General features: G+C 37.6%; 1 pseudogene; it reads left to right on the top strand.

Annotated features, from left to right (window-relative positions):
• The first annotated feature begins 14088 nt into the window (after positions 1-14088).
• Positions 14089-25291, top strand: LOC112679151 (olfactory receptor 6C74-like; annotated as a pseudogene).
• The last annotated feature ends 995 nt before the right edge of the window (positions 25292-26286 follow it).

The raw sequence follows: 26286 nt of genomic DNA, 5'->3' as shown, positions 1-26286 counted from the left end.
TCTTAACTTTGGTTATTAAATGATTGATATATTTTGCAGCTCTCACATTCCGGGTATATACATTGAGGATTGTTAATTCCCCTTGTTGGATAGATCCCTTAAGTATGATATAGTGTCTGTCTTCATCTCTCACTACAGTCTTCAGGGTAAATTTTACTTGATCTGATATAAGTATGGCTACCCTTGCTTTGTTTTCAGGACCCTTTGAATGGTAAATGGTTCTCCAACCTTTTATTTTCAGGCTGTAGGTGTCCTTCTGTCTAAAATGTGTCTCTTGTAGACAGCAAATAGATGGGTCCTGCTTTTTTATCCAGTCTGACACCCTGTGCCTTTTGATGGGGTCATTAAGCCCCTTCACGCTCAGAGTTACTATTGAAAGTTATGAGTTTAGTGTCATCATAATATCTATTCAGTCCTTGTTTTTGTGGATTATTCCACTGGACTTCTTCTTAAAGGAGAATTTTAAGAGTCCCCCTTAAAATTTCTTGCAGAGCTGGTTTGGAGGTCACATATTCTTTCAGTTCCTGCCTGTCTTGGAAGCTCTTTATCTCTCCTTCCATTTTGAATGAGAGCCTTGCTGGATAAAGTATTCTTGGTTGCATGTTTTTATCATTGAGGACCCTGAATATATCCTGCCAGCCCTTTCTGGCCTGCCAGGTCTCTGTGGAGAGGTCTGCTGTTACCCTAATACTCCTCCCCTTAAAAGTCAGGGATTTCTTGTCTCTTGCTGCTTTAAGGATCTTCTCTTTATCTTTCAAATTTTCATGCTTAACTTTAAATGTGGAGGTGTTGAACGTTTTTTTATTCATTTTAGGGTGGGATCTCTCTATTTCCTGGATCTGAATGCCTGTTTCCCTTCCCAGACCAGGAAAGTTTTCAGCTATGATTTGCTCAAATACATATTCTGGACTTCTGTCTCTTTTGGTTCCCCCAGGAACCCCAATTAAATGTAGGTTTTTCTTCTTCAGGCTGTCACTTATTTCCCTTAATCTATCCTCATGGTCTTTTAATTGTTTGTCTCTTTTTTCCTCAGTTTCCCTCTTTGCCATCAACTTGTCTTCTATGTCACTCACTCATTCTTCCACCTCGTTAACCCTCATCGTTAGGACTTCTAGTTTGTTTTTTGTTTTTTTGTTTTTTTTAATTTTTTAAAATTTTTATTTATTTATGATAGTCCCAGAGAGAGAAAGAGAGAGAGGCAGAGACATAGGCAGAGGGAGAAGCAGGCTCCATGCACCGGGAGCCCGATGTGGGATTCGTTCCCGAGTCTCCAGGATCGCGCCCTGGGCCAAAGGCAGGCGCCAAACCGCTGTACCACCCAGGGATCCCAGGACTTCTAGTTTGGATTGCATCTCATTCAATTGATTTTTAATTTCTGCCTGATTAGCTCTAAATTCTGCAGTCATGAAGTCTCTTGAGTCCTTTATACTTTTTTCTAGAGCCACCAGTAGCTTTATACTAGTGCTTCTGAATTGGCTTTCTGACATTGAATTGTAATCCAAATTTTGTAACTCTATTAGAGAGAGGACTGTTTCTGATTCTTTCTTTTGAGGTGAGGTTTTCCTTCTTCATTTTGCTCAGTGCAGAGTGGCGAAAAGTAAGTTGTATTGGGAAAAAGAGAAAAAGAGAGGAGAGAAAGAAGGAAAGAAAAGAGAAAAAGAAAAAAGAAAAAAGGAAGAGAAAAGAAAAAAAGAAAAAAGAGAAAAGAAAGAGAAAGAAAAAGAAAAAGAAAGAAACAAAAAAGGGTGGGGGAAGCAAACAGCAATCGAAACGGAAACAGCAACAACAACAACACGGGGGAGTATCTTCTGATTTTGTATACTTTAAGTCTCTTGACTTCTGTCTAGCTGGTCTTCTGAGGGAGGGGCCTGTTGTGCTGATTTTCAGGTGTTAGCACTTGAGGGAGCTCCTCTGCCCCCTGCCTGGTGCAGGACTCAGTGGGGGTTGTTTATCCTGTGAGGCCCCAGGTGGAACAACCACGGTGGTGGCGGCCAGACCTGGAGCCCTGGATTCAGCTCCTGCAGTAACTACAGAGCTCTCCGTCAGCAGGGGCCTGGATGCTCCGGGGGTGGGGCCGCTGATCTGCTCAGCTCGGGGAGGAGTGTCCTTGCTCTCCTGGGCCCTCCTGGCCTCTACCTGCCTCGGGCGGCGGGGGAGGTCGGATCCAGGGCTGTGTCCCCGGCGCCCTGTGCTCCCTGGCCTGCTCTTTTGGATTCGGGCTCCCGGCCGGGCAGCCCCCGCTCCTCAGAGCCTCCGCTGGAGCCCATCCGAGCTGCTCCCGGATCAAGCTGAGCTGCTCCCAGGTCAAGCAGTGTGCGTGCTGCAGCCCTTAGGGAGCTCTGCACACTCTCCTGGGCACTCAGGTGTCTGTTAGTGTCCCAGGGAGCCTGAGGGCATCCCCACCCTCCTGGGGTCTTGCTCCAACTCCCTGTGAGCAACTTTCTGTCCAGAAAGATTGGTGAAGCTCCTGCTTCCCTGGGAGGGGGCTTTCCTGTCCTGGTGGCACTTGCCCCAGCATTAGCCCGGCTCCTCGCTTGGCCCCTGCCCCTTGTATGCCTTTTGTTTCTTTATTTCTGCCTCCCCCCCCCCGCCCCGCCCCGTCTTCCAACCTTGATAGAAGCGTGAACTCTTCTCACTGTAGCATTCCAGGTGTTCTCTCTTTAAATCTCAGGCCAAATTCATAGATTTTCAGGATGATTTGAAGGTTATCTAGGTAATTTGGTGGGGGCAGGTGACTTGGGGACCCCACTCTTCCACCTTCTTGCCCCAAGATTTCATTATTTTTGATGGCTAGGTAATATTCCATTGTATATACATACCACATATGTTTATCCTCTCATCCCTCAATGGACATCTGGGCTCTACAGTTTGGCTATTATGGATATTGCTGCTATAAACATATAAACATGGGGGGCAAGTTTTTTCTTCCTTTGGATAAATACCTAGTAGTGCAATTGCTGGGTCATAGAGTAGTTCTATTCTTAACTTTTTGAGACACCTCCATGCTGTTTTCCAAAAAGGCTATACCAGTTTGCATTCCCAGTTGTTTTATAGGTCCATGGAGAACGCATTGTTATACTCCAAGGAGTCAAGGAAGTATATGTCAATATCCCTGCCTATTGTGGCTTACCAATGTATTGAGGTGACAAAATCTGTGCTTGTATACAGCAATGTACAATGTGCATAAACTGAATGGTAAATGAGATTCACTCTTACTATGGGGCTTATAGATGGAAGGAGATTAATAAGAACAAATGTTTTTGTTTTTGTTTTTGTTTTTTTAAAAAAAGATGGATCCAAAGCTAAGCATTGAAAATAGCTTAGGAAGCAGAGTAAGGCATTTTAGGTAGGGTACACTGTGAAAAGGTGTTTAAGAATTAAAATTCATAAATTAACAAAAATTTATCAGAGAGAATATAATAACAGTTTTCTCCAGGGAATATTGAAGGCTCTAGAGATCCTGGTTATTAGTGCCAAAGTATAATAGCATCTTCCTCATAATAACACACATTCTCCCAAACCTAAGGAACAATTCCTGAGGTAACTAATTGTATTACAATGGCTACAGTCAATTTGAGTCAAAAACAGATCCATCACTCCCACAAGAAATAATTTTATCAAACCAGACCTAGTTTTACTCCTGCTCCCCAGTTCCCTAGATATACTGGAACGGTGTGCTATAATTTTTAGCAAGCCTATTACTTTTATTTATGTTTACATTAAAAACTGAAAGAAAATTTTCCCTAACTATAAAATCATGAACACTTTTAGTCAAAAATTGTGTCATTTAACAAATCAATTTCAGATCCTCTACAATTAAAATGAATTAGAATAAAAAATTATTAATATAAATTAAGTACTCAGAGTTTTAGATTTGTTTTCAGTATGTGAATTATAAATCAGTCTACAAAACACTAAAACGTACAAACTGTTATTCTTAAAGCCATAGAAACAGAATTATTCAGGCAAAGGTTTTCGTTTGGTGATGTTCATACTTTTTATATTCCCATCGCAGGATAAGGCACTTAGGTTTACTTTTTTTCCTTCTTCCCAGACATCACACTGAAATGTGTAATTCTTAAAATAAGTTTTAACACTTACAGACATTTCATGATTACCTATTAAGCTAATACAATACGGTACTAAAATTAAACAACTATTTATCCTATCAAATGATTATGGTTTATTCCCAGGGAATGCTGTAAACTGTGTGCATATTTCTCCAAGGAATTCAGATTCAGAAGCAATATTTCCCTGAGAATCTTTGGCTTGTTTACTACACAAGAGATGCCAAAATATACAGACTCCTTCCTATCTCCTTCAACTATGTTTTCAGGAGATGCTGTACAAAATATACTATAGTAAAGCACCATGTACCCCCTTTACCTTCATTAATTTATTAATCCATTTATTCCTTCCTAAAATACCTATTCATTTTGTGTTTGAAATGTAACAAGCACTTCTGTATATCTAGGGCATATGTCCTGAGAGCTCCCCTACCCCTTCTTCCCTGTGAGAACCTGGCAACAAGTCTATGAAATCTATGAAGGGAGCTCTTACAGATACCTCATCTTTCAGCATGATAAAATGCCTATACACATCATCATCAAACTGATAAACATCAAAGAAATGAGAAAATCTTAAGTGTACCTAGAGAAAGAGGCTACATTACATGCCATGAATATTAGAGAACAATGGCTCAAACAATTTCTAACTTCTTTTCAGAAGCTATGGAGGCCAGAAAACAAGGGAATCTTTAGAGTGCTGAAAAAAAGCTAATTTAGAATTCTATACAGTGAAACTATACTTCAAACATGAAATGGAAATAATATGGTCTCATTCACTTGAGGAATATAAATAATAGTGAAAGGGAATAGAAGGGAAGGGAGAAGAAACGGGTAGGAAATATCAGAAAGGGAGACAGAACATGAGGACTCCTAACTCTGGGAAACAAACTAGGGTGGTGGAAGGGGAAGAGGGCGGGGAGTAGGGGTGAATGGGTGACGGACACTGAGGGGCACACTTGACGGGATGAGCACTGGGTGTTATTCTGTATGTTGGCAAATTGAACACCAATAAAAAGTAAATTTATTATTAAAAAATAAATAAAAAATAAAAACAAAAAAATAATACATTGAAGGGTCTGGGGGAAAGAAAGGAAAATAGGTAAGTAAAGAATGAAATAAAGGGAGAAAGAGAGGGGAAATCTTGGTTGTATTGTAATTACTTATAACCACTGGAGATATCTGTATATTTTTAGCAGCTGAACTGGACTATATGAAATGTTATGTTTACAATGCAATGTAAGATATGACATGATATTCTTCTTAAGGAAAATACGGTCATGATATCATCACACATTAGAAAAAATTGGTGATAGACATTTAAGCTGATAAACATGAGGATGTAGGCATGGTATGGAAAAAGATGGAAAATAAGAAAAAAATGAAAAAGTTAACACAATTCTGAATTTTAAGAGGCTAAGCAAAACACAAGAGAATAAGAGAAAAGAGGGAGGAAAGGACTAAGAGGGAAGAGGCCACCATGGCAACAGAGCAGCACAATGACATGGAAACAGATTACCAGGTACGAGTAGATAACATTTTTTAAATGTCTCGTTTTCTAGAACTCTCCTGCAAAAACTAAATAAAGCATGCTATATAATATAGTCATCACGCATGAGGATATACTTCCTATCTGCTTGGGTCCATAGCAGTGAAAAGAGAACAACACGTGAGTGAGACAAAAGTAAACGCCAAGTCTTCAGGAAAAAGGGAAAAGCAGACCTACAGGTGGTCATGAGGATTTCAATCTTGAAGAGTTTTCAGAAGTTTGGTGAAAGCACTGAATCCCTGCTTGTATGGGTGTCAGATGTTTAGGTCAAGTTCATGTTTTTTAAAAGGCCAAGAGTCCTCAGCTGAAATCTGACTTGCAGAATACTATCGTAAGGAGCAATAAACAGAAAGGAGATGCATTTAACAAAAGAATGAGTCACTTGATTGTGTAAGATAATTTAATGTAAACTAACTAGACTGTAAAAAATTGCAACTATAGAAGATGTAAGTCAAAATATTATGACAATTTTTCTATTTCTTTGTTTCTATTTTTTTTAAAGATTTTATTTATTTATTCACAAGAACACAGAGAGAGAGGCAGAGACACAGGCAGAGGGAGAAGCAGGCTCCATGCAGAGTATCTTTAAATAAAGGGATAGCCCTGCTCAGTACCTCTGTTGCCCCCGTGTTGAATCCCTTCATATATACACTGAGAAACAAACAAATGAAAGACACTTTTATGCACATGACCAAAAAGATGGAGATTTTCTCAGTGAAGTGAACCATTTTAGTGATATTACTGAGATCATGAGTAAAATAAAGCAAGAAATGTGGGGGGATCCCTGGGTGGCGCAGCGGTTTGGCGCCTGCCTTTGGCCCAGGGCGCGATCCTGGAGACCCGGGATCGAATCCCATTTCGGGCTCCCGGTGCATGGAGCCTGCTTCTCCCTCTGCCTGTGTCTCTGCCTCTCTCTCTCTCTGTGACTATCATGAATAAATAAATAAAATCTTTAAAAAAAAAAAAGAAATGTGGGGTGCTTCAATGCTTGTATTCAAAATAATATTGACTATTTTTCCTGACATAATTTTCATGTGGCCTGACTAATCTCCAAAGCCTCTTTCTCTCCCCTATCTGTCCCTTATTTGGGCCAAAATCATTTGTGTCTTTATTTGGTGTTTTATCTATTTCCTCTTAAAATTCTCTCAGAGGAAGACAAAGTTAGACTTTAATTTTTCCATGTTCCTTTCCACTGTTGTGGAATTCAGAGATTCAATTTTACACATATTCTATATAGAGTTAATGCACCACCTAGATTTTTAAAACTTAGCTGAAAACTCATATTTCTAGGAACCCACAAACTGTCACTGACTCAAGGCAAAATAAAAAATGGGAATAGACCTATAACTATGAGGGAAATTGAATCACTATGTCCTTAAATAATACGGAATTTTTTTTGTTTCTGTAAATAGAGATCATGGCAATCATTTCAAACAATCAGTTTCTAAATTTCTTTACCTTGTTATTATTATTCTTTATCACACATTCTACCAGTAAAAAAACAAAACTCAAACAAAACACTTCAATTTCATACTATATGTATATTTGTTCATAAATTATATATTTACTATAGTATAGAATATTTAAACATGTTAATAGAAAATGAGCAAGGAGATTAGGCAAAAGAATCAATATATTTTATAGTATAACTGTGATATAAATTAATTTTAATGTTAATGGTACAACTATTAGATTCAATTTGTTAAAACATATATTATTATATTTGCAAATATCAGCTTAATTTTGTGATAAATTATGTGAAAGTCTTATTCTAAGCCTATTTGATCTTTATACTTGGAAGGGCCTTCATAGATCAAAATGGACACTTCACAATGCATGCCAGTCACATCAGAAGAAGTGAAAATGACAATAATTTTTCTTCTGTCCTATTTGAATTTTTGCTATTAAATTACTACATTTCTGTCTTCTCTAATGTAAATCTGCTGCCTAAATTTTTATTTCTATATAAATATTTTTAAAGTGGATAGAAAGTCTTTATTTGGAATATTTTAATAGAGATTAAAATATTTCCAGGTTTTCCAAATGGGTGGATGAGGATTTTCATACTCAATGAACTTATGTAATCTTCATCTAACAATAACCATGGCAATAATTTCAAGCAAACAATTTCTAAATTTCTTCAGCTTAACACATTTCTTTTTGAAAACTTGCTACTTTTTTTATATACTATTAAAATTCCATGCATTTTGGGACAGAGTGGGGGGAAATGTCTTGATGAAAGCATACTATTGATGAGTTTTGTTATCATAGAAAAGAGAAATTTGGAATCTGTCTACTTGTAATGTATATTTAATATGTATTTAAAAATGTGTATTAAAAAATACTTTGTGTGAGAAATTCTGATTCTCTGATATGTTTTTTGAAACTATACCATTAAATGCTTCCTCCATTGCCCTATCATTCCTACTTCCTCTTCTGACCCTTTGAATCTAAAAACCATCCCTAGAGATAAGGCTGTACAAAAACAGCCTGTGGGCTTGTCCTGAAGGTTGTGGTTTGCTTGTCAATGGCCTAAATTATATCAAAAGTCCAGAGATGACCCTAAAGCCAGGATGAAGGTCTGCTATCTTGTCTACTTTACTATATTAAGGTGATGCAATCTACCTGTTATGTTCTAGTAGTCCATAAAAATAGGTTCAGAATTCAGTAACTTAGTATTTAGTCCAAGACTGTTTTGGATTTAAACTAACAAATGGGCCATAATTTAAAACACAGTTGCAATTGGTGTTACCAACTAATTCGGTATATGAATCTACTGTTATGCTTTAAGATTCATCTGGGGTAGGGCAGGTAAATATTTTAATTAAATGGCTATGTGGAATGGATCAGCATTCCTACATCATTTTTAAAAGTATTTGATGGTAGTACCAAATACTGCAGTTTTGCCGAGGAAAGATGCTTTGATGTATTATTTGTTAATGAGGGTGAACTCCATAGTTTTCTACTTGGCTCTGAGCATATCTGTGTTAATATATTTAGGATGACTTTTCAGATGCAGTAGAATCACTATAAATATCCCACTTTCATTTCAGACCAGCAATTACGATTCCTTTCAATGTTGTTCATACCTCCTTGTGAATCAATACCCTGTACAAATAATTTTCTTCTGGATCTTCAACAGTTACACAGTTAAGGGATATATAAGTGGATTGCATATTATAAAACTGTTCCAAGTTTTGTCATTTTACATCTTTGGATTTATTTTTCTAATATTTCAAATTTAATCAGGATAAATCATTCACAAATCCAAGTTGCTATGTAATTGAACAAAAAATTATAGCCATCATCAGAAGTTTGAATTCCATTAAATCCACAACCTCTACTCAGGCCTCACTCTGACCTGTGATGTGCTGGTAAGCTAGCTATCTGAAAGTAACAGCCTAGTTTAAAAAAAAAAGAAGAAGAAAAAGAAAGAAGAAAGAAAGAAGGAAAGGAAGAAAGAAAGAAAAGAAAGAAAGAAAGAAAGAAGAAAAGAAAAGAAAGAAAAGAAAAGAAAATCACAATCATTGACAATAACAGTGTATGTTCTCATTCATTTGGGGAATATAAATAATAGTGAAAGGGAATATAAGGGAAGGGAGAAGAAATGTGTGGGAAATATCAGAAAGGGAGACAGAACATAAAGACTCCTAACTCTGGGAAACGAACTAGGGGTGGTGGAAGGGGAGGAGGGCGGGGGGTGGGGGTGAATGGGTGACGGGCACTGAGGGGGGCACTTGACAGGATGAGCACTGGGTGTTATTCTGTATGTCGGTAAATTGAACACCAATAAAAATAAATTTATTAAAAAAATCATTGAAAATATATCAATAAGTTCACCCTTATGTAGAATTATATTTACTTTCCCCTGGTATGTCACCCTTAGAATCTACTCTCACATATATTTTCCCAGACTTTTGTCAATTTTAGTTGATAAATTATTGCTATGTTCTTAATATGTACCCCCAATTATATATTGAAATCCTAACCCCCAAAGATGATGCTATTAGGAGATAGGGCTGTTCTAGAACAGACAAATTTATAGGGAAAGTAAACATGTTAGAGATTGCCAGGACTTGGGAGCTGGAGAGTTGAACAGTTGAGGCACAGTTTTTTATTAGAGTAGGAAAGCGATTGCATATGACACTACAGTGGTCATGATTATATCACACTACAGTTGCCAAAACAAGTAGAAAGAACATTACAACACAAAGAATAACTCTAATGTGTGCAAATTTAAAAAAATAGATCCAGGATCTTAAAATACTAATGCAGAAGTATTTAATAGTATTATGAATGTATGAAACAACCTCACTGAATGGAGAAGGGGAAGAAAAGATGCTAACCTATGTGTAGAAATGAGTGAATTAGTAAGACTCAAGTCAAAATTCCCGTATTCTGGTTGATGAAGTTGCTTCCTATAATACATTTCTATTGTAATGTAATAATTGAGTCATTGGCAGATGGTAGGAGCCATTGTTTCACTGCTGGAGTGATACATATGAGCAAGAGGACAAATGTAGAATGATTCATGTGATATTGGGTTAAAGTGGACTATATTAGTATGAATTCATGAGTAGCTTAACATAGATACAGAAGGATAAGTATGCAAACACATATTTGTGTGTATAGATCTGGTTAGGTATAAACATATATTCCCTTGCTCGTCACCTGAGAGTATCCAGAACAGACAAATTCCAATAAAGTGAGATTCTAGAAGTTGCTTGACAAGTACTTCTCAAAACTGTCTTGGTTATCAAAATAAGAAATGTCTAAGAAACTGTCATAGTCTATAGGAACCTAAGGGTACTAGTCCAATAAATTTAATGATATCACCCAAAACGTTGTTATCTTATTGCTTTAACAAACTCAAATTAGTTTGGTTGATACACATTCTAGGTGGTAACATGGCCACAAGGAGTCTAATAGATTTAAGCTTAATTCTGGATAAGTTTTATAAAAATGTCTTTGTCCCTCATGCACCTGACCCTTCTAGATGAAAGGTCTGAGTATCAGTAGGGGATAACTGGAAACCAGTGAAATTACAGCCCTGGAATAGACTACTCAGATTTTGTGGAAGTGGAGACAGAGAAAAACCCAGCATCAGGCAGGAGGACACCTTAGACCTCAGAAGACTGTTAATGATCTTTGTCATTAAGAACTGTTCCTAGAGCCTACCTGCAGAAGACAAATACTCCAGTGCGAAAGCCTTAAAAATACTTGCCTGTCAGGTAAGCCATCCTCCACCAGATGTTTCTGTGAAGGTAACAGAGACAATAGGGGACCATTCTAGCACTCCCTTGTCACTTCTCTCACCTTCTTTCACCCTCAGGCAAAATACTTCTTTTTAAATTTTATTTTAATTCCAATAAAATTAACATTTCAATATCCACTTCAGATGTACAACATAGTGAACAACAATTGTATACATTACTCAGTCGTCATCATATTAGGTGTGTTATTAATCCCCTTCATCTATTTTACCCATCACTCCACCTGCCTTCCCTCTAGTAACCATTTGTTTGTTCTCAATAGTTAAGAATCTTCTTTTGGTTTGTCTTTTTTCTTTGTTTGTTTTGTTTCTTAAATTCCATTTATGAGTGAAATCCTATGGTATTTGTCTTTCTGTGACTTATTTCACTTAGAATTATATCCTTTAGATTCATCCATGTTTTTGCAAATGACAAGATTTCATTCTTTTTTATGGCTGAGTACTATTCAATTCTCTCTCTATATATGTATATATGTATATATAATATACATAATAAGTATAATATTATGTATTACACACATACAATATTATATACATATTATTATACATAATAATGTACATAAAATATTACTATATTACATAATAATGCATAATATCACATAATATTAATATACATAATATGCATGATATATATTGTTTTACATTATATTTATATTTTATATTTTATGTAAGTATAATATTATAATTGAAGATAGATATCATATTTTTATCCTTTCATCAGTCAGTAGTTGTTTCAACAATTGGACTATCATAAAAAGTGCTGCAGTAAACATAGGGGTTCAAATATCCTTTGAAATTAGTGTTTTCATATTCTTTGGGTAAATACCCAGTAGTGGAATTGCTGGATCATATGGTAGTTCTATTTTTAATTTTTTGAAGAACCTCCACAGTGTTTTCCACAGTGGCTGCACCAGTTTGCATTCCCACCAAGAGTGTACAAGGTTTCCTTTGTCTCCACGTCTTCACCAATATGTGTTCTTTCTTAGGTTTTTTACTTTAGTCAGGCAAAACACTTCCAAATATCTTCCTCACTCCTATTTTAAGTCATATACTGGAGCAGACAAATGTCACATGGTTGATGGCTTGAACAAAAAAAGACAGACTGGATTAAATATACCTGCAGTCCCTCCAAGAACAAGTTATTGAATTGGGAGGCCACAGTCTTCATAACCAGCTGAAAGCTATGTTGGAGGCACTGCTAGCTTGTAATATAAATGAGGCATGTTTAACTTGGCTGCCAACCTCCAAAATTGTAAATTCTTTCTAAAAGACATCGGGTACTCTTGGGTTTCTACTTGTGTGAGGCTGGTCATTTGTTTGCATCGTTTTGGAGAACACTGTCAAGTGCATCTTGGGAGTGATAAAAGAGATCAGCAGATTAATCAGAGAGGTCAACAGAGGAGCATACCTTGGTGAATTTGCAGCAGAAGCTGAGGTTTAGAAATGAGGGGTGGATTTGGTGGGAGGACATTCTGAAACATTTCCACATATTTTGATAGTTTTTGTTCTGGACTCTCTATTCAAGAATGTTTGTAACAGATTTAGGAGATTATTCCCCCTTAGCAGAATATTAAAGATACTGTCTTCTAGTAGGGCAAAATCAGGCATATTTTTCTCTTTAAAAGACTGATAATTGCTCGCTTAGAGGATCCTCAGGCTTAGATGTAGGTGGCTTGTGTAAACCACAATATTCGTTAGGGTCCTTCCCTGCAGAGAATTTAGGGGTAAAAGGAGCTGATGAGAACATGAAACTCCTGCTTCCTGCTATATAATAAATAATAAAGTTTTCTGTCATTGACTCAGTAGGATAAATCTGTCAGTATCTATGAAATGATGGTGGGTCAACCTGTTAGACTCAAGATAAAAGTTCAGACCCTACTAAGGTTTTGATTAATACCATGGATTTGGTAGAGTATGAGAAAGACAAATATCACAGCACTTTAAACAATAGTGACTTTATTTTTATCTTGTTTAAATGTTAAGGCTGGTATGTTGAAGCTCCTCCATGAAGTCACTGTGTTTCTAAGTGGGTAGGACCTGCAATTGTGTCAGGAACCTGGTGTGCTCTCTCTTGTTGAGTAGTCAGTGTATTCCTAGTATCATTACCCATACTCATGGCTCCAAATGGCTTGCCATCCCATGTGCTGATATCATCACAACAACGAGAGAAGGTAGAGAGGAAGAAGAGGGCAAACCCTTTTTATCAAAGGATAATACTTGGAAATTGCACAACATCTCCTCTTAGATCCTTTGCTCATAATTTAGTCACATGGTCACAAGTTGCAAGGAAGGTTAGCTTACATAGATAAATATTCCATTAATACAGAGGAAGTGGAGAATGCTTGAGTGTCATGAAATATCAGCTTAAGATCTACTAGGTCATTTTGTAAAGACTATTTGGAGGAAAGACTGAATTCAGAATAGAAAAAAAGTAGTACATAGGATATAAAATGTCAGATATTTCAAGTACAATTGACAGGCTATGACAGGCTAACAAATTCTCCAACTAATATTGTCACTTGTTATTACCAATTAAAATAATCTTTTCTTTTTCAACTTCCAATTTTTTGTATTTCTCTGTACTTGGGATATCAAAATACATCTGTGTGGAAAGCCAAACACAGGTTAAGGAAATCTATACTGAAAGCTTTGGAGACACAATTAAAAGTAGTTTTGAAAAATATATATATAAATTTCTTCTATTAGTGCCTGGGGAGAACTCATGTATAATGCATAAATTTATGACCCTTTGGGAATTGTGTTCTTGGATCTCATATCCTCTGGGAACTCTTCCTAATCTTTAGATATTTTCCTTCAGGGCACAGAAAGCATAAATATTCAATGGGATTAAGTATTGATGAATTTTATACAGCACTGTGAATAATACTAAGAAAAACATTAAATATTTAAAAAGGTAAATTGTAGTAATGGGGAAATTTAATATACTAGTCTAAAAATCCGGGGAAAAAAGCCCTAAAACCATTTATAAAGTTGCTGTGAGTAGATAAGAAAAACAATCATAGATTGTGGGGTAGAGGGATTCATTCAGAGAGGATCTGTCTGAATGCTAGTGTTGTCTGTTCAGCATGATAATAAAAGAGTTAAATATTGAAATAGAGCTACTTTGAATAAATTTGTTTAACATCTTGAAGAAAAAAGTGTGATGTTTAAGTGTTTGGTAGACTGATTTAGGACTCAAAACGATGAAAGTAATTGGTATGTCTCAAACTTAAAGGCCATATTTGGGCAGCCCAGGTGGCGCAGCTCTTTAGCGCTGCTTGCAGCTTAGGGTATGATCCTGGAGACCCAGGATTGAGTCCTACGTTGGGTTCCCTGCATGGAGCCTGCTTCTCCCTCTGCCTGTGTCTCTCCCTCTATCACTCATGAAAAAATAAATTTAGAAATTAAAAAAAAATAAAGGCCATATTTCCATTAGATATATTTTAACCCATTTTCTCCTATTTTTACAATTATGGTTTTAACCTTATTTTTTTAACCTTCAAATTTTGATTTAAGGGAAATCAAGAAAACAGAATACAATGCAAATTTAGTATTGAAAAATTACCTTTTAAAAGTTTCACTAGTATTCACAAGATCTAACCTAGGCCTAACTTCTAATGATTTTGTAACATGACCTTGCTAATGTTTGTACAATGCATGTTGGGGGGATGGTTGGTGTGTGTATCTGTGGAAGGTGGACAAAGAAATAATCTGACAAAGTAAAAGTATGATGTAGGTGTTTTAGATATAAGCATTCCTACAGTTTTTGCCCTTGGAGTAATTTTTGTAGATGTATAAAAATGTGTGATTCATCGTTTCACAATGACGTGAATGTAAAAGAAATGTGAAGGAAAAACAGCAGTCCTCTCTTTTATTCACTCAATTAGTAACATGACTTTGACAACAGATCTTATTTTTTATCTTAGAATCCTCCTATAAATGCCTCTAGGTATAACTAGTAACAAAGTTTATTTGTACTTGTATGTTTATTTTTACTTATATGTCTTTTAAATAATAATGTATGTTTTTGAAATAGGAAGTAATTATATTTATATTCTCAGAGAAGAAAACATAGTCTTATCTGGGGCCCATTATTAAATTTTAATCATTTTATGTATTTGATATGAAGATACTGAGGAAAGAAATCTCCCTTAGAATCAATTTTTTTAAAAGCACTATAAACTGACCTATAATCATTAGTAGAAATTGTACTTTTCAGAGGACAACTAAGAAAAAAAAAACACTCTTTCAAACTGATCTCTAATTTGATAGCTGTGCAAACCAAAATAATCTGATTATCTCATTTCATATATCCCATGTATTGCAATAACTATACTTATGTATAGTTTATATTTATTTAATTATGTGTTAGCTTGGGCAGCCCGAGTGGCTCAGTGTTTTAGCACTGCTTTCAGCCCAGGGAGTGATCCTGGAGACCCAGTATCCAGTCCCACATCGGGCTCCCTGCGTGGAGCCTGCTTCTCCCTCTGTCTGTATCTCTGCCTCTCTGTGTGTCTCTCATGAATAAATAAATAAAATATTTAAAAAATATGTGTTAGCCAAATATTTGAATATTCTTATGATAGGGAAAATACATGTCTTCTAAAATTTTGTCTGTGACTCACTCTTTTTGAAATTTACCACATACCTCTTCATCTCTTTTAAGTCATGCTGATCACAAATTGTTCCTCTTTTCTTTATTTTAGACAAAGAATAAAATAGTAAGTGTAAAGCATGGAAGCAGATAGAGAGAAATTTTATGGTAAACATTTTCTTGTAGTTTTTTGTTTACTATACTGACTAATTTACATACTTTAATTTTTTTTAATTTATTTTTATTGGTGTTCAATTTACTAACATACAGAATAACCCCCAGTGCCCGTCACCCATTCACTCCCACCCCCCGCCCTCCTCCCCTTCTACCACCCCTAGTTCGTTTCCCAGAGTTAGCAGCCTTTACGTTCTGACTCCCTTTCTGATATTTCCCACACATTTCTTCTCCCTTCCCTTATATTCCCTTTCACTATTATTTATATTCCCCAAATGAATGAGAACATATAATGTTTGTCCTTCTCCGACTGGCTTACTTCACTCAGCATAATACCCTCCAGTTCCATCCACGTTGAAGCAAATGGTGGGTATTTGTCATTTCTAATAGCTGAGTAATATTCCATTGTATACATAAACCACATCTTCTTTATCTATTCATCTTTCGTTGGACACCGAGGCTCCTTCCACAGTTTGGCTATCATGGCCATTGCTGCTATAAACATCGGGGTGCAGGTGTCCCGGCGTTTCATTGCATTTGTATCTTTGGGGTAAATCCCCAACAGTGCAATTGCTGGGTCGTAGGGCAGGTCTATTTTTAACTGTTTGAGGAACCTCCACACAGTTTTCCAGAGTGGCTGCACCAGTTCACATTCCCACCAACAGTGTATGAGGGTTCCCTTTTCTCCACATCCTCTCCAACATTTGTTGTTTCCTGCCTTGTTAATTTTCCCCATTCTCACTGGTGTGAGGTGGGATCTCATTGTGGTTTTGATTTGTATTTCCCTGATGGCAAGTGATGCAGAGCATTTTCTCATGTGAATGTTGGCCATGTCTATGTCTTCCTCTGTGAGATTTCTGTTCATGTCTTTTGCCCATTTCATGATTGGATTGTTTGTTTCTTTGGTGTTGAGTTTAATAAGTTCTTTATAGATCTTGGAAACTAGCCCTTTATCTGATATGTCATTTGCAAATATCTTCTCCCATTCTGTAGGTTGTCTTTGAGTTTTGTTGACTGTATCCTTTGCTGTGCAAAAGCTTCTTATCTTGATGAAGTCCCAATAGTTCATTTTTGCTTTTGTTTCTTTTGCCTTCGTGGATGTATCTTGCAAGAAGTTACTGTGGCCGAGTTCAAAAAGGGTGTTGCCTGTGTTCTTCTCTAGGATTTGGATGGAATCTTGTCTCACATTTAGATCTTTCATCCTTTTTGAATTTATCTTTGTGTATGGTGAAAGAGAGTGGTCTAGTTTCATTCTTCTGCATGTGGATGTCCAATTTTCCCAGCACATTTATTGAAGAGACTGTCTTTCTTCCAATGGATAGTCTTTCCTCCTTTATCGAATATTAGTTGCCCATAAAGTTCAGGGTCCACTTCTGGATTCTCTATTCTGTTCCACTGATCTATGTGTCTGTCTTTGTGCCAGTACCACACTGTCTTGATGACCACAGCTTTGTAGTACAACCTGAAATCTGGCATTGTGATGCCCCCAGTTATGGTTTTCTTTTTTAAAATTCCCCTGGCTATTCGGGGTCTTTTCTGATTCCACACAAATCTTAAAATAATTTGTTCTAACTCTCTGAAGAAAGTCCATGGTATTTTGATAGGGATTGCATTAAACGTGTATATTGCCCTGGGTAACATTTACATTTTCACAATATTAATTCTGCCAATCCATGAGCATGGAATATTTTTCCATCTCTTTGTGTCTTCCTCAATTTCTTTCAGAAGTGTTCTATAGTTTTGAGGGTGTAGATCCTTTACCTCTTTGGTTAGGTTTATTCCTAGGCATCTTATGCTTTTGGGTTCAATTGTAAATGGGATTGACTCCTTAATTTCTCTTTCTTCAGTCTCATTGTTAGTGTATAGAAATGCCACTGACTTCTGGGCATTGATTTTGTATCCTGCCATGCTACCGAATTGCTGTATGAGTTCTAGTGATCTTGGGGTGGAGACTTTTGGGTTTTCTATGTAGAGTATCATGTCATCGGCGAAGAGGGAGAGTTTGACTTCTTCTTTGCCAATTTGAATGCCTTTAATGTCTTTTTGTTGTCTGATTGCTGAGGCTAGGACTTCCAGTACTATGTTGAACAGGCAGTGGTGAGAGTGGACATCCCTGTCTTGTTCCTGATCTTAGGGGAAAGGCTCCCAGTGCTTCCCCATTGAGAATGATATTTGCTGTGGGCTTTTCATAGATGGCTTTTAAGATGTCGAGGAATGTTCCCTCTATCCCTACACTCTGAAGAGTTTTGATCAGGAATGGATGCTGTATTTTGTCAAATGCTTTCTCTGCATCTAATGAGAGGATCATATGGTTCTTGGTTTTTCTCTTGCTGATATGATGAATCACATTGATTGTTTTATGGGTGTTGAACCAGCCTTGTGTCCCAGGGATAAATCCTACTTGGTCATGGTGAATAATTTTTTTAATGTACTGTTGGATCCTATTGGCCAGTATCTTGTTGAGAATTTTTGCATCCATGTTCATCAGGGATATTGGTCTGTAATTCTCCTTTTTGGTGGGGTCTTTGTCTGGTTTTGGAATTAAGGTGATGCTGGCCTCATAGAACGAATTTGGAAGTACTCCATCTCTTTCTATCTTTCCAAACAGCTTTAGGAGAATAGGTATGGTTTCTTCTTTAAATGTTTGATAAAATTCCCCTGGGAAGCCATCTGGCCCTGGACTCTTGTGTCTTGGGAGGTTTTTGATGACTGCTTCAATTTCCTCCCTGGTTATTGGCCTGTTAAGGTTTTCTATTTCTTCCTGTTCCAGTTTTGGTAGTTTGTGGCTTTCCAGGAATGCGTCCATTTCTTCTAGATTGCCTAATTTATTGGCATATAGCTGTTCATAATATGTTTTTAAAATCGTTTGTATTTCCTTGGTGTTGGTAGTGATCTCTCCTTTCTCATTCATGATTTTATTGAGTCTTCTCTCTCTTCTTTTTAATAAGGCTGGCTAATGGTTTATCTATCTTATTAATTCTTTCAAAGAACCAACTCCTGGTTCTGTTGATCTGTTCCACAGTTCTTCTGGTCTCGATTTCGTTGAGTTCTGCTCGAATCTTTATTAACTCCCTTCTTCTCTTGGGTGTAGGATCTATTTGCTGTTTTTTCTCTAGCTCCTTTATGTGTAAGGTTAGCTTTTGTATTTGAGTTCTTTCCAGTTTTTGAATGGATGCTTGTATTGCGATGTATTTCCCCCTTAGGACTGCTTTTGCTGCATCCCAAAGATTTTGAACGGTTGTATCTTCATTCTCATTAGTTTCCATGAATCTTTTTAATTCTTCCTTAATTTCCTGGTTGACCCTTTTATTTTTTAGCAGGATGGTCCTTAACCTCCACGTGTTTGAGGTCCTTCCAAACTTCTTGTTGTGATTTAGTTCTAATTTCAAGGCATTATGGTCTGAGAATATGCAGGGGACAATGCCAATCTTTTGGTATCGGTTCAGACCCGATTTGTGACCCAATATGTGGTCTATTCTGGAGAAAGTTCCATGTGCGCTTGAGAAGAATGTGTATTCAGTTGAGTTTCGATGTAAAGTTCTATAGATATCTGTGAAATCCATCTGGTCCAGTGTGTCATTTAAAGCTCTCGTTTCTTTGGAGATGTTGTGCTTAGAAGACCTATCGAGGGTAGAAAGAGCTATATTGAAGTCACCAAGTATAAGTGTATTATTATCTAAGTTATTTCTTCACTTTGGTTAATAATTGATTGATATATTTGTCAGCTCCCACATTCGGGGCATATATATTGAGGATTGTTAAGTCCTCTTGTTGAATAGATCCTTTAAGTATGATATAGTGTCCCTCTTCATCTCTCACTACAGTCTTTGGGGTAAATTTTAGTTTATCTGATATAAGGATGGCTACCCCTGCTTTCTTTTGAGGACCATTCGAATGGTAAATGGTTCTCCAACCTTTTATTTTCAGGCTGTAGGTGCCCTTCTGTCTAAAATGAGTCTCTTGTAGATAGCAAATAGATAGGTCCTGTTTTTTTATCCAGTCTGAAACCCTGCGCCTTTTAATGGGGTCATTAAGCCCGTTCACGTTCAGAGTTACTATTTAGAGATATGAGTTTAGTGTCATCATGATATCTATTCAGTCCTTGTTTTTGTGGATTGTTCCACTGAACTTCTTCTTAAAGGGGAATTTTAAGAGTCCCCCTTAAAATTTCTTGCAGAGCTGGTTTGGAGGTCACATATTCTTTTAGTTGCTGCCTGTCTTGGAAGCTCTTTATCTCTCCTTCCATTTTGAATTAGAGCCTTGCTGGATAAAGCATTCTTGGTTGCATGTTCTTCTCATGGAGGACCCTGAATATATCCTGCCAGCCCTTTCTGGCCTGCCAGGTTTCTGTGGAGAGGTCTGCTGTTACCCTAATACTCCTCCCCATAAAAGTCAAGGATTTCTTGTCTCTTGCTGCTTTAAGGATCTTCTCTTTATCTTTGGAATTTGCAAGCCTCACTGTTAAATGTCGAGGTGTTGAACGGTTTTTATTGATTTTAGGGGGGGATCTCTCTATTTCCTGGATCTGAATGCCTGTTTCCCTTCCCAGATTAGGAAAGTTTTCAGCTAGAATTTGTTCAAATACATATTCTGGCCCTCTGTCCCTTTCGGCGCCGTCGGGAACCCCAATTAAACGTAGGTTTTTCTTTCTCAGGCTGTCGTTTATTTCCCTTAATCTATCCTCATGGTCTTTTAATTGTTTGTCTCTTTTTTCCTCAGTTTCCCTCTTTGCTATCAACTTGTCTTCTATGTCACTCACTCGTTCTTCCACCTCGTTAACCCTCGTCGTTAGGACTTCTAGTTTGGATTGCATCTCATTCAATTGATTTTTAATTTCTGCCTGTTTAGCTCTAAATTCTGCAGTCATGAAGTCTCTTGAGTCCTTTATACTTTTTTCTAGAGCCACCAGTAGCTGTATAATAGTGCGTCTGAATCGGCTTTCTGACATTGAATTGTAATCCAGATTTTGTAACTCTGTTGGAGAGAGGACTGTTTCTGATTCTTTCTTTTGAGGTGAGGTTTTCCTTCTAGTCATTTTGCTCAGTGCAGAGTGGCCAAAAGCAAGTTGTATTGGGAAAAAGAGAAAAAGAGAGGAGAGAAAGAAGGAAAGAAAAGAGAAAAAGAAAAAAAGGGAAGAAAAAAACGAAAAAAAAAAAAAGAAGAAGAAAAAGAGAAAGAAAAAGAAAGGAGAAAAAAAGGGGGTGGGGGAAGGAAACAAATCAAAAAGCAAAACAAAACAAAACAAACAAACAAAAAGAACCACGGGGGAGTATCCTCTGATTCTGTGTACTTTAAGTCCCTTGGCTTCTCCTGGAAGTTGTCCGTCTAGCTGGTGTTCTGGGGGAGGGGCCTGTTGTGCTGATTTTCAGGTGTTAGCAGTTGGGGGAGCTGCTGTGCCCCTGCCTGGTGCAGGGCTCAGTGGGGGTTGTTTACCCCGTGAGGCCGCAGGAGGAACAGCCCCAGTGGCGGGGCCAGCTCTGGAAATCTGGATTCAGCTCCGGCAGGAACTCCATCTGCAGGGCCTGGAGGCTCTGGGGCGGGGCCGCTGATCTGCTCAGCTGGGGCAGGAGCGTCCTTGCTGTCCCGGGGGGAGGCGGGATCCTGGGCTGTGTCCCGGCGCCCTGCTCAGGAGCCTGGGCTGTTGGATTCGCGCTCCCGGGCCGCGCAACCCCCTCCGCGGAGATGCCGCCGGAGCCCCTCCGAGCTGCTCCTAGAACCGCGCATCCCCCTCCGCACGGAGCCTCTTCCTCTGCCCGAGCCCCTCCGAGCTGCTCCGGGTCCGCAGTGCGCTGCAGCCCTTAGGGAGCTCGGCGCACTCTCCTGGGCGCGCAGTTGCTCTGTTACTGTCCCAGGGAGCCTGAGGGCATCCTCGCCCTCCTGGGTCCTGCTCCAAGTCCCTGCGAGCCCCTTTCCACCCGGGAAGGTCGGTGCAGCTCCTGCTCCTCCGGGACGGGGCTCTCCTGACCTGGGGACACTCGCCCCGGCCTCAGCCCGGCTCCTCGCGGGCCCCTCCCCCATGGAGGCCTTTGTTTCTTTATTTCTTTTTCCCCGTCTTCCTACCTTGATAGATGCGCGAACTCTTCTCACTGTAGCATTCCAGCTGGTCTCTCTTTATTTTTTATTTTTTTTTTAATTTTTATTTATTTATGATAGAGAGAGAGAGAGAGAGAGAGAGAGAGGCAGAGACATAGGCAGAGGGGGAAGCAGGCTCCATGCACCGGGAGCCCGATGTGGGATTTGATCCCGGGTCTCCAGGATCGCGCCCTGGGCCAAAGGCAGGCGCCAAACCTCTGCGCCACCCAGGGATCCCTGGTCTCTCTTTAAATCTCAGGCCGAATTGATAGATTTTCAGGATAATTTGAAGGTTTTCTAGGTAATTTGGTGGAGACAGGTGATTTGGAGACCCTACTCTTCCGCCATCTTGCTCCTCCCCCCTTTACATACTTTAATTTAAGATTATTACTAATTTTGAAGCTTTAGTCTTCTTTTAATCTTTACTTAATAATTTGCTTCTTTCAACTTTTTCCCTAAGCTTACTATCCTCTTTTTTTTCATCTACTTATTTATTTGATAGAAAGAGACAGAGAGCAGAGGGAAGGGAAGAGGGAGAGGGAGAGAAGCAGACTCCATGCTGAGCACAGAGTCAGACTCGAGACTTGATCCCAGGGTCCTGAGATCATGACCTGAGCCAAAATCAATAGACTGCGCTTATTTGGCTCGGCCACTCAGGCACCCTTCACTATCCTATTTCTAAAAACCCCTTCATGCTTCTCTAGGTTTCCATAAAGCTTTGTCTATATATTTTTCCCCTACTCATATGAACAAATATTTATATCTCCTTCTGTATTCATTACTCTCATTTAATTTTTTTTCAGAATCATAACCTTTAAAGTAAAACTGCACTTTCTTATTATACACACCAACATGCTGATTTTGTTTGGAAATACATTGTGTAAGAGTGGAGATGATAACAACATTGATGGGATGGAAATACTATGAAGGCCAGAAAACAAAATTAGTCATGATATTTCATATTCACTTCTCTGAAACTGTATCTCATTAGCCATGAAAGAAATGACAGAAAAATCAGGCATTTGAATATAATTAGTTAAGTAAAATGATAAAGTTGTATTAACACTGTTTATTGATTATTGGGAGGTATGTTTGTGTATATTTTATGAAAATCATTTCCTGATGAACTTTAATGACAATAATCATATTGGTTCTAGAATGCAAACCTCTTAATTGAATAAGAAATGATATCCATCTCAACTCCTGCACAAAATCAAGAGAAAAGAAGAATTTTTCCATGCTTTGAAAGTCTAATTTCCCTCTGATATTTCCTCTTATAAAAAACAATCAACAATTGCTATCATCACATAGATTATTCTCTAGTAGAACTGCAAATTAAAGATGAAATTCTCTGTACAGATACTCTGGAAATGCAAACTATTGTTTGTCCCGGCATATCCATCTTTCAAAACATGAATAAGCATTATGTTATTCTATTTGAAACATCATTTTGCTAACTTTACCTTAAACACTTAAATCACTGTCATTTTTCCATTGGGGTCATCAATTTCTCTCTTTCTTTTTCTTTCCTATTTAGACCTGGGAAAGTAGAGGACAGTAGTGGGATACCACACGCAAGGGATAGTGTTTATCCTGGCAGGTCTGACTGATGATACACAATTGAAAGTTGTGTTGTCTTCCTGCTTCTCACTTACTTGATGAGCAACTTAACCATCAGCACACTCACCCTGGTGGATACTCATCTCAAGACCCCCATGTATTTTTTCCTTCTCATAAATTTCCTATACTATTACATGCATCCCTAAACTGTAGATCATTTCTACTGTGACACAACCCCCTTGCTGCAGATTCATGAGAGACACACAAAGAGAGAGAGAGAGAGAGAGAGAGGCAGAGACACAGGCAGAGGAAGAAGCAGGCACCATGCAGGGAGCCCCACATGGGACTTGATCCTGGGTCTTCAGGATCACGCCCTGGGCCAAAGTTGGTGCTAAGCCGCTGAGCCACCTGGGCTGCCCAAAAACCATTTCCTTTAATTGCTTGCAGCTCAATTGTTTTTTACCTTCCTTCTTGGTGCATCTGAACTTTGTTTGCTGGCAGCTATGTCCTATGACCACTATGTTGCCATTTGTAAGCACCTGCATTACACAACCATCATGAGCAGTAAGATCTGCACACAAGTTGTCTTCTGTTGTCGGTTTGCTGGGTCTTTTGTCATCTTTCCACCTCTCCTCTTAGACTTAAATCTTGGCTTCTATGCCTTCAACATTGTTGATCATTTCTACTGTGCCACAACCCCCCTGCTGCAGATCTCCTGCTTAGACACACAGCTCTTAGAGACAATGGGATACATCTCTGCTTTGGTGACACTCACAGTCACATTGGTAATGGTGATAATATCATATACCTACATTGTATTAAGAATTCTAAAAATCTTTCAGTCAATCAGAGGAAAAAGGCTTTTTCAACATGTTCTTCTCACATGACTGTGATATCCCTTTCTTATGGCAGCTGCATCTTCATGTATGTTAAGCCATCAGTCCAAACAAAGAACATCTTATTCCAAGGGAATTGCAGTGCTCAACACGTCTGTTGCTCTACTTTTGAATCCTTTCATCTACACTTTGTGGAACAAGCAAGTAAAAACAGCCTTCATGAACATGGTACACAAAATTGTTTCTTTCTCAAACAAATGAGTATCCTATTATATAATATATATTGGAAATGGGCAAAGAAGTTTCAAATAGTGCCAGCATATTCAATAGTAGCTTTTCAATACACAGATTCCTCTTCTTTTTTCAGTTTATCCCTATAATATCTTAATCTCATTCAAGCTTTATTCACAAACACTTTGTTCCACAGAAGTTAATGTTCCCTATATTCTTTATTAGATATATACTTTTTCACATCTTATTTCCTTTTTCCTCTAGATAAAGGAATGAAATTGAACTACATTTTTCTTAAATTTTTAAAAGACTTCCATTCATTTGTTTGACAGAGAGAGAGAGAGTCAGAGAACACAAGAAGGGGGAATGACTAGAAGCAGAGGAAGAAACAAGGTTCCCGCTGAGCTTGGAGCCCAATGCAGGGCTGGATCCCAGGACCCTGGGATCATGACCTGACTGAAGGCAGACGCTTAACTGACTAAGCCACCCGAGGCTCCAGAGCTACGTTTTTCAACATGTCTCCTTTGTCTTTAATTTGTAATTAGTCAAGACTATAAAATGTTGTTTAATTTGAATTATACTTAATATAACACACTATTCCAAGGTTACTACCATCTTTATTTGTAATCAGGTATATTTTTTTAAATACTGAGTTCATTTACTTACTCATTTTATTTACTTAAAATTAATTTTCATTTATATTTCTATAATATAGTTTAGTAATAATGATTTGTTTAAAGTAATTAATTTAAAATTTTAACAGATATTAGCCATCATTAGTGATGCTCATCTTTGAAATTGTTTGTCTATTAAAAATGTGATTGTTTTGCTAAAGTATGTTCTATATGAACCAGTTATTTATAAGAAAACATTTTTGAATAACACTATCCTAAGTAGTAGAATAAAATACAGGCAAGATGAGGATTACAATAATATATAGTCAACTGCACTATATTACATGTTTGGGTACAACTTGTAGAATGAACTGCATCTTAAAAGAGGTTTGAGTCACAAATGTGATTTCAAGCATGTTGAAATACAAATATATGTATATAAAGCACATATATATGTAAAACACGCAAATATATACATCTATCTGTCATCTATCTATCTATCTATCTATCTATCTATCTATCTATACAAAACATATTGAGACAGTCTAACTCAGTTGACCCTTGAACAACATAGTGATTGGAGCACTGCCTCCCTGGAAAGTAAAATCCATGTATAACATTTTACTCTCTAAAATCTTATCTGCTGAAAGACTACTATTAATAGAAAGGCTTACTGGTAACATAGTCTATTAACACATATTTTGTATGCTATATGAATTATATAATATATAATTCTTACAATTCTTACAATAAAATAAGCTGGAGTAAATAAGATGTTAATAAGAAGAAATACATTTATAGTACTGTATGTATTTATAAAAAAATCCACATATAAGTGAAACAGTGCAGGTCAAACTTGTGTTGTTCAATAGTCACCTGTACAAGTATAACTTAAACTAAGGCTTTCTCAATATTCTGATTATTCTGATCCTACTAATGAGCCAAACAATGAGTTTACTTAAAACAAGTCCAAGTAAAAGCACTAATTTTTGTTGAGATATTCTGATAAAGCTTCTCATTTTTAAATGTCTGTCACTTACAAGTTTGTTACCACAGATTATCTAAACCTTAATAAGGGTCTAGCACTTCTAAACTAAGATATTCCTATTCAAACTTCTTCCCACTCCCAACTAGATTCAGCTGCACCACCTGCCTTTTCGTTGTTTGTCTATGACATATCACCTTCTATTATGTCCACTAGAACTGGTACATTTGACCTCCAAAACCTGCCTCCCTAGAGAGTTTATTACTGTTGGCTTTTGTTTTTGTTTTTTTGCTTCTGTTTTTGTTAGATTTTTAAAAATATCTTTTTGTTGGAGT

This window comes from Canis lupus, chromosome 10 (genome assembly GCF_003254725.2).
Source record: "Canis lupus dingo isolate Sandy chromosome 10, ASM325472v2, whole genome shotgun sequence".
NCBI lineage: Eukaryota > Metazoa > Chordata > Mammalia > Carnivora > Canidae > Canis > Canis lupus.
Note: the sequence above shows the minus strand (reverse complement) of the source record. Positions and strands in the feature narration are given on the sequence as shown.